Genomic DNA, 7550 nt, shown 5'->3' with positions numbered 1-7550 from the left:
TGTTGAGATGTAAAGAAACCCATTTCCCTCCTGAGAATATAGTTGTTTAACTGACGCCATTAACATAGTCAGTATGAGCAAATCTCTCCAAAGCTTTGAGCTATGACTGTAGAGAACTCACCACTCTTTAATTCATGCTTGTGTGACAGAGAGATTCCCGGACTTACCTCACAATGGAAGTACCTTAGTTTGAATGAATTGCCTGGGCCCCAGCCCCAGCGACTATAATATATAATTCATTTGGAATGCGACTTAAGCATTAAGCTTTTTAATTTATTTTTATTTATTTGTTTTTGTTTTTGTTTTTGTTCTTCAGTTTTTTGAGTCGGTTTATCTGTGTTATCTTGGCTGACCTGGACTCACTTTGTAGACCAGGCTGTCCTCGAACTCACAGCGATCTGCCAGCCTCTGCCTCCTGAGTGCTGGGATTAAAGCATTAGGCTTTTTAATTTCTTTTTTGGTTTTGTTTTTTTGGTTCTTGTTTTTGTTTTTTGTTTTGAGACAGAGTTTCTCTATGTTGCCTTGGCTGTCCTGGACTCACTTTGTAGACCAGGCTGGCCTCAAACCCAGAGAGATCCGCCTGCCTCTGCCTCCCAAATGCTGGGATTAAAGGCGTGCGCCACCACCGCCCGGCACATTATGCTTTTTTAAAGGTCACCATTTTAGTGTATAGAAAAGTTTTGAAACCACTGCCCCATTTTGACATTTCTAGCCATTGAACATTCAGATCTTTGTAGCTCCAGAGCTACTACTGTCCGTGGTTGAGCACTGGCCCTCGGCACCAGAGGCTGTTCTACCATGTTGGGACACTCGAAAGAGTCCGGCTTGTGGACCTCAGGTGCTAGCAGGAAAGTCATGTAGCACATCAAGGAACTGTTCCCATGTTTTAAATGAAAGTAAAGCACACAAAAATTAAAAAAACAAAAACCAGAGCAACCCGGGAGATGAAAGACGGGTGGTGGATATCTATGTAGTGACTAGGAAGAAAGGCCTCTCAGGAAGTCGTCAGAGCTCAAACAAATACAGAAGTGAGGAGATCAGAACTTCAGGGGTGGGGGCAGGGAGTAGGGTAAACTTGAAACAGCATCAGAGCATGGAGGGAAGAACTAGAAAATGAAGGCTTTGGGAACCACGCTGGGCAGTTTGGAAAGGTGTTGAAAGACTTTGAGTCACGCTCTGGTTTGTATTTAAAGATCAGTCTATCTATTGTGAATAGAGCCTGTGTGCCCCCTCCCCCCATGGAAGTTGGGGAGGGGTAGCTCTAAAATGGCAGTTTGGGTTTGTGTGGTTAGCTGTAGAAAAGCTGTCTAATGCTGTATCTCAATCTTAAATGTTTTAAAGAGATTATTCTTTTTTTTTTTTAAGGATGTATTTATTTTATGTATACAAGTATACTGTCTTCTTACACACCAGAAGAGGGCATCAGATCACATTACAGATGGTTGTGAGCCACCATGTGGTTGCTGGGAGTTGAACTCAGGACCTCTGGAAGAGCAGCCAGTGCTCTTACCCTCTGAGCCATCTCCAGTCCAAGAATGGCTCTACTCCAAGAGACTCTTGAAGCCAAAAAGTGTGCTTATGTACTCTGTGCGCGTGCGTATGCTCAAAAAGTTAAAAGAGGACATCCAGCCTCAGAGCTGGTGCTATAGACTTCTAGCTGCCTCATGGGTGCCAAGAACTGAACTCAGGTCCTCTGCGAGAGCAACAAACATTCTTAACCCCTGGGCCATCTCTCCAGCCCGTAGGTTTCTGTTTTAAAAGGCATAGCTAATGAGTTTTGATTTAGGGATTGGAAAACAAAGTGATGACAAGGGTGACTCTTAGATCTTTGGTCAAGGGATGGAGGTTCTGCACATTTGGGATAGCATCCAAGTGGTCTGGAAAAGAGAGGAGTTGGTACTTGGGTTTGAAATGACTCAGATTTCAAGGGCAACCTAGTATGGAATCCTGTGTATGAAAAGTTACGGGAGGAGATGGGATAAGCCTTGAGAGTCTGTGCGATCGAGTTCGTGTTTCTCAAATATGTGCATCATCTCCACTTGTTACAGCTGTGTCTACAGCAAGGCGTGCTGGTGCTGATGCTGTTGTTGAGGGATCCTCTATGTGAGTAGGAACCAAATCATTCCAGAGAGGAAGGAGTTGGCCAGCAGCTATTCTGGAGTTAAGAAGCAGCAGAGATGCTTTCTCAGAGTCCTCAAGCCAAAAGGTGGTCCACTATTCTTCCAAATAAAAGTGTTCTGAGAAGGGTGTTAGCAACTCTTCTCAGGGGCTTTTCAAGTAAGATGAGCAGAGAGAACAATCAGATGGATTGCTATATTATAACAAGCTGTGAGTTTGCAGGGTGAAGGACCCAACATAGAGCAGAAGAGGATTGAAGTAGTTGACAGGAATGCAACTCAAGCTTTGATGCAGAAAGTTGCAGCAATGTTGTTCACCTGGTACAAATATATATATTTGTACTTGTTTGCAAGATAGTGTTTTGGGTAGTGGGGAGTTAAACAGTGAGTAAAGACAGAAGTGTGACTTGAGGTATTTAGATTCTGGATTGCATGGGGGTAAAAGATAGGTGACTAAAGTTGGTGTGGGGACATGAAATTGTACTTCACATTCCTGGCAAAGAACCTAAGAGGGAGAGGATGTTGGTAATCTATAAAGATACGTGTGTGAAATGTCACTTAGGAAAGTGGGCACAAGGATGGTTCAGGAAAGTCAGTCTGAGCTGTGTATAAGCCAAGGGTTGGGGTCCTATCTTCAGATGAGCCAATTCCAACTTGCCTAGGTCTAAGTATTAAAAAACTGAAAATACAGGATAATTTAACCCCCAAATCTCTAAGCCAGAAAAAAATTGCAGCCTTCTTCGTATGCCCACTGTGATGCGCTCGCCAGCATCGGGCCTCATTGCCCAGCCAAGAATTGAGAGGCACAGTCAGGGTGGGAGTAGGGGCAGGGGCCGGAGTGAGGGGAGCTGCTGCACTTTCTGGGCCCATCGCTTGCGCTTTGATGTAGTGCCAGGTGTGTTTGTCAGTTTGGACTTAACCCTAGTGTGACTGCCTGACCTTGGTAAGCAGGTGGGGAAACTGGCTCCTTTCCCCTTTGTTTCCTGTTGCAATGTGAGGGCCGTGCTCTGAGTCAGGATACCAAAGACCTTTATCTGTAGCCAGGTCAAGCCCTGTCCTTGGCCGCAGTTGGTTTAGATGGGAAATGAGCCTTGTAGAATGCTTATCCGAAAAGCTGCTGCTGTTCATGTCTCCGGGGCAGTCTGAGGGAAGAGTGCTCCTGGTCTCAAGTTTACTATCTAAGGTTTCTGAACTGACAGCTTTTAACTGTGTGTGTGTGTGTGTGTGTGTGTGTGTGTGTGTGTGTGTGTTGACGAGACTTTAAAGCAGGATTTTCCACAGGAGTATCTCAATAGATGTAGCCTTGTCGTATTTTAAAATATTACCCAGTACTTTTAATTGATTCACTTTTTATGTAAATTTCTTTTATAAATACAAAAGTGATACCATTTGTCCATGTGATAGGAGCTTAATATAACAAACCAAAGCAGTGGCTTTAGAGTCTAGCTGTGTGAGATCACTGGCAAGAACGGAGCCCAAAGTCCACTCTTATATGTAATTAGTTAACACTAAGAATGAGAGATGAAATACGTAAGGAGGGCCGGGTGTGGTGGCGCACACCTTTAATCCCAGCACTTGAGAGGCAGAGGCAGGCAGATCTCTGTGAGTTCGAGGCCAGCCTGGTCTACAAAGCGAGTCCAGGACAGCCAAGGCTACACAGAGAAACCCTGTCTGGAAAAACAAAACAAAGCCTAAGGAATCGAAAGTATCTAGAGAGTCTTCTTGAATACACCTTTACTAGGCTACTCTTGAGAAATGGCTTTAACAACAGTTAACCATTGCTCGCTCTTCACATTCAAATTAATGTTTTCTTGTAAGCTTAGCATTTGGGAGATGGAAACAGGAGGGTGGATTATCTAGTGGCTTGGGATACAAGGCACTTTCCCTCAAAATTGTTTTTTCTTAAAGCTACATTCCACGAGGTTTTCTGCACAGGCTGCCTATAAGATGTTACCCAACAGTATCCATATGAGCATTACATAAGTCCAGTCGGAGGCTGTGCTGGATAGAGAGGGTGGTCTGTTTTCTGATCTGAGAAGTACCGCCACACCCGTCCTGGTGCCTCATTTAGAAGTTTAGAGATTTCTTTCTTTTTTTTCCTTCCTTTCTTTCTTTTCTTTTTGGAGGCAGGGTTTCTCTGTATAGCCCTGGCTAGAGAGAGATTTCTTGGGCCAGCCTATACCACTGCTTGAAAAAAAGTATGGAAGTTACCTACATAAATTCCTTAATTATCCAGTGGAGGGGTCTCCATCCAAATGTAAAATTTCCAATTCACGAATTGGACAACAAGTTCGTGTTCACCATAAACACTTGAAGGGGTGAGATTTTAGTGGGATAGCATTTTTGATGTTTTGGGTAGCCGTGCTCCTGTACACCCTGAAGTATTCTTTACACTTTTTTTCAGTTTTTGAAAACAATTGTCCTGCCTTCTAAAGTGGGTGCTCAGTCCTCTTGGCCTTTCATGGGATTTGGGTAACGTGCTGACCCTTGTGACTCAACATGTGATGACACAGCACACGGTCCTCAGACCTTACTCCAATCAGGAGAACAATTTACTTCTGGATTTAGCCTAGGGCTGATTTGAAAAATGTTTTTCTGTTTCTTTTTTTCCTTCAAAAACTGCTTAGCAGTTTGTACACCCCTTGCGTTTGTTGTGTCTTGGAGAAGCATTCAGTTAGATTTACATCTAGCTTCAGAATAAATAGAATCCGAAAAACTTGGGTGCCTAAGACTTAGGTTTGAATATGTGGCTTTTAAATGAGGTTTTAAAGTGGTTTTCCTTTGTTGTTTTGATTTTCTTTCTTTTTATGAGACAGGGTTACACTAGCCTGGAACTCACTGTGTAGACCAGGCTGGCCTTGAATTCACAGTGATCTATCTGCCTTTGTTATCAGTGTACTAGGATTGAAAGTGTGTACCATGTGCCTGGCCAGACTGTTCTCTGCTGTGTTCAGAGAACAGGGTTTTACTATATTCTTACTCTGAAGATCAGAATCTGATTGCTTTGTTTTACTATAGCCCTTAACTTACTTATGTAGCCTGCTAGCATTGGAAACAGTCTGCCTGAAACAGTGTAATCCAACTGGCTAGTTTTCTCTTCAGGTGTCAAGTGTTAGCCTAGCAATGTGGAGTCCTGCCCTCAGTGGCAAGTAATAACTGATTCCAAAAGAATTTACCCTATCAAGATGAGAAATGGGCTGCGGGGTGGTGGCACACGCCTTTTATCTCAGCACTCAGGAGGCAGAGGCAGGTGGATCGCTGTGAGTTCAATGCCAGCCAAGTCTACACAGAGAAACCCTGTCTCTAAAAACCAAAAATTTAAAAAAATGAAAAAAGAATGTGAAATAGTAGCATATAACATTTCCAAAACTAAACGTAGGGTTTTTTGGTTTTGGGGTGTGTGTGTGTGTGTGTGTGTGTGTGTGTGTGTGTGTGTGTGTGTGTGTGTGTTGACAAATGTTCTGTGAGTGTGTTTCACTTTCTTGTTACTAAGCTTCATTTCCTATCAGTTTGAAAAGGAGAAATTCTCACAGATTAAGGGAAAGATAGACATATATATCCCCCCCCCTTTGTTTTTATTTGTTTTGGTTTTTGAGACAGGGTTTCTTTGTGTAGCCCTGGCTGTCCTGGAACTCACTCTGTAGACTAGGCTGGCCTCGAACTCAGATCTGCCAGCCTCTTGCCTCCCCGAGTGGTAGTGTGTGTATCTTCTGACTTCATTGTACTTAACATTTATCTTTAATTAGGTTTCTCTTTCCAGTAGTAGACTAAATGTGTAATCATCTAGAATTAATGAGTTAAATTTACATACTTCTCCTGTGATCTTAAGCTCCTAAAACAAGCCTTTCATCTAAGCAATGAGCTTAGAACCTTCGCAGGCCTCACTAAGGGGGAGCTTTGTGTGTGAGGAGTCTGCAGTCCCGGCCCCAGCTCGCAGCAGGGGCTGATCCACCGTCATACAGACAGTGGCTGCAGGTGGACCTTTATGTGTGCGCACAGAATGCTGCTAGCTGGCTCCTTTTACTGCACCAGATTCTCTCCAGCCAAAGGGCTAGGGAGGCAGAAGCCATCCTCAGAGGGTCGTCTACATAATCCCCACCTGGAAATCAAGTATCCTGTGTTGTTTGACTTTTTCTTTTTCCCAGATAGACCTTCCTCACCTTGACTGTGGACATTGATGGGAAAATTGAAAGATACAATTTAGGCAGAAGGTGAAAAAGCAACTTGTAATAGTATGCCATATAGAATTAGAATTCGTATGAGAATTGCCTGCCGGTCATCTGGTGAGATTACGCTTTAACCCAGATTCCCAAAGCCTTCCCTGGGCTGTGAAGGGTTAATGTGCCTGAGCGAGCAGACTGTTTGCAGTTTCCCTCTTCCTGGGGACCCAGAGGTTCCTATGTGCTAGAAGAACGTACAGGTTGGAGAATACTGTGGTAATCTAGACCATGAAAAGCGGGTCAGAGTCCAGCATGCTGGGTGAGCAGACTGTTGGCAGCCACACGCCAGCCCCCTCCCCCCCCCATGTCCCCATACTGGGGTCTCGATGTCGTTGGGAGCATTGTCTAAAGGCTTTTAGTTTTTCTGATTATTAAGTAGTGATAACTAAATGTGGACGCTGAGGGGAATGGCTGTGTTTGAAGCCTCCCTGAGCAGATTTGATGCAGATGATGGTAGTTTGGTCCCATAAGATGGGCATGTGCTCCCATCTCCTTTTTCCAGCAATTTAATTGGTTGAGCCTCTCGATAGGTGAAAGCTGCCTAGGTCTTGTAGCCTTAAACTGATGGGGGGGGTGGTAGCCTTCATTTCTGCTCAGAGAAGCTGGAGAAGAGACCACCGTCAGTCCTTAGCTCATTTCTGGGAAAATAAACAGGACAAGAGACAAGTGATAAAGAGAGTCTTAATGTAGGCCACATTTTATCATCATCAAATAGGCAGAGTAGATGCTACGAGAAGTGACCTGTGCCCTGGGCAACAGTCTTGTGTTCCCAGTGTTCTCTGAAGTCTATTAGTATTAAATGTCATCTTGTTCCTTTGGTTTAGAACCCATTAAGCTCCTTGGGGAGTTTCATTGTTATTTTAAAGTAATTAATACCTGTTTCTGCAAAGTGAATTTACTACAAAGTCCAGATTGCTAAACCAATGTCATGGCCAGGCGTGGTGGCACACGCCTTTAATCCCAGCACTCGGGAGGCAGAGGCAGGCAGATGGCTATGAGTTCAAGGCCAGCCTGGTCTACAAAGGGAGTCCAGGACAGCCAAGGCTACATAGAGAAACCCTGTCTCGGGGAAGAAAAAAAAAAGGAAAAGAAAAGAAAAAGCTAAGCCAGTGTCACAGTGAAACTTCTCTATGAAAGAGTAAGAAGTACCATGTGGGGCTGTGTATGAGGCACCAAACTAGAGAGAAAGGGGTAGCTGGCTGCCTGAGAGTTA

Source organism: Acomys minous (genome assembly GCF_964271855.1).
Source record: "Acomys minous genome assembly, chromosome: 15".
In the NCBI taxonomy this organism is placed as follows: Eukaryota; Metazoa; Chordata; class Mammalia; order Rodentia; family Muridae; genus Acomys; species Acomys minous.
Note: the sequence above shows the minus strand (reverse complement) of the source record.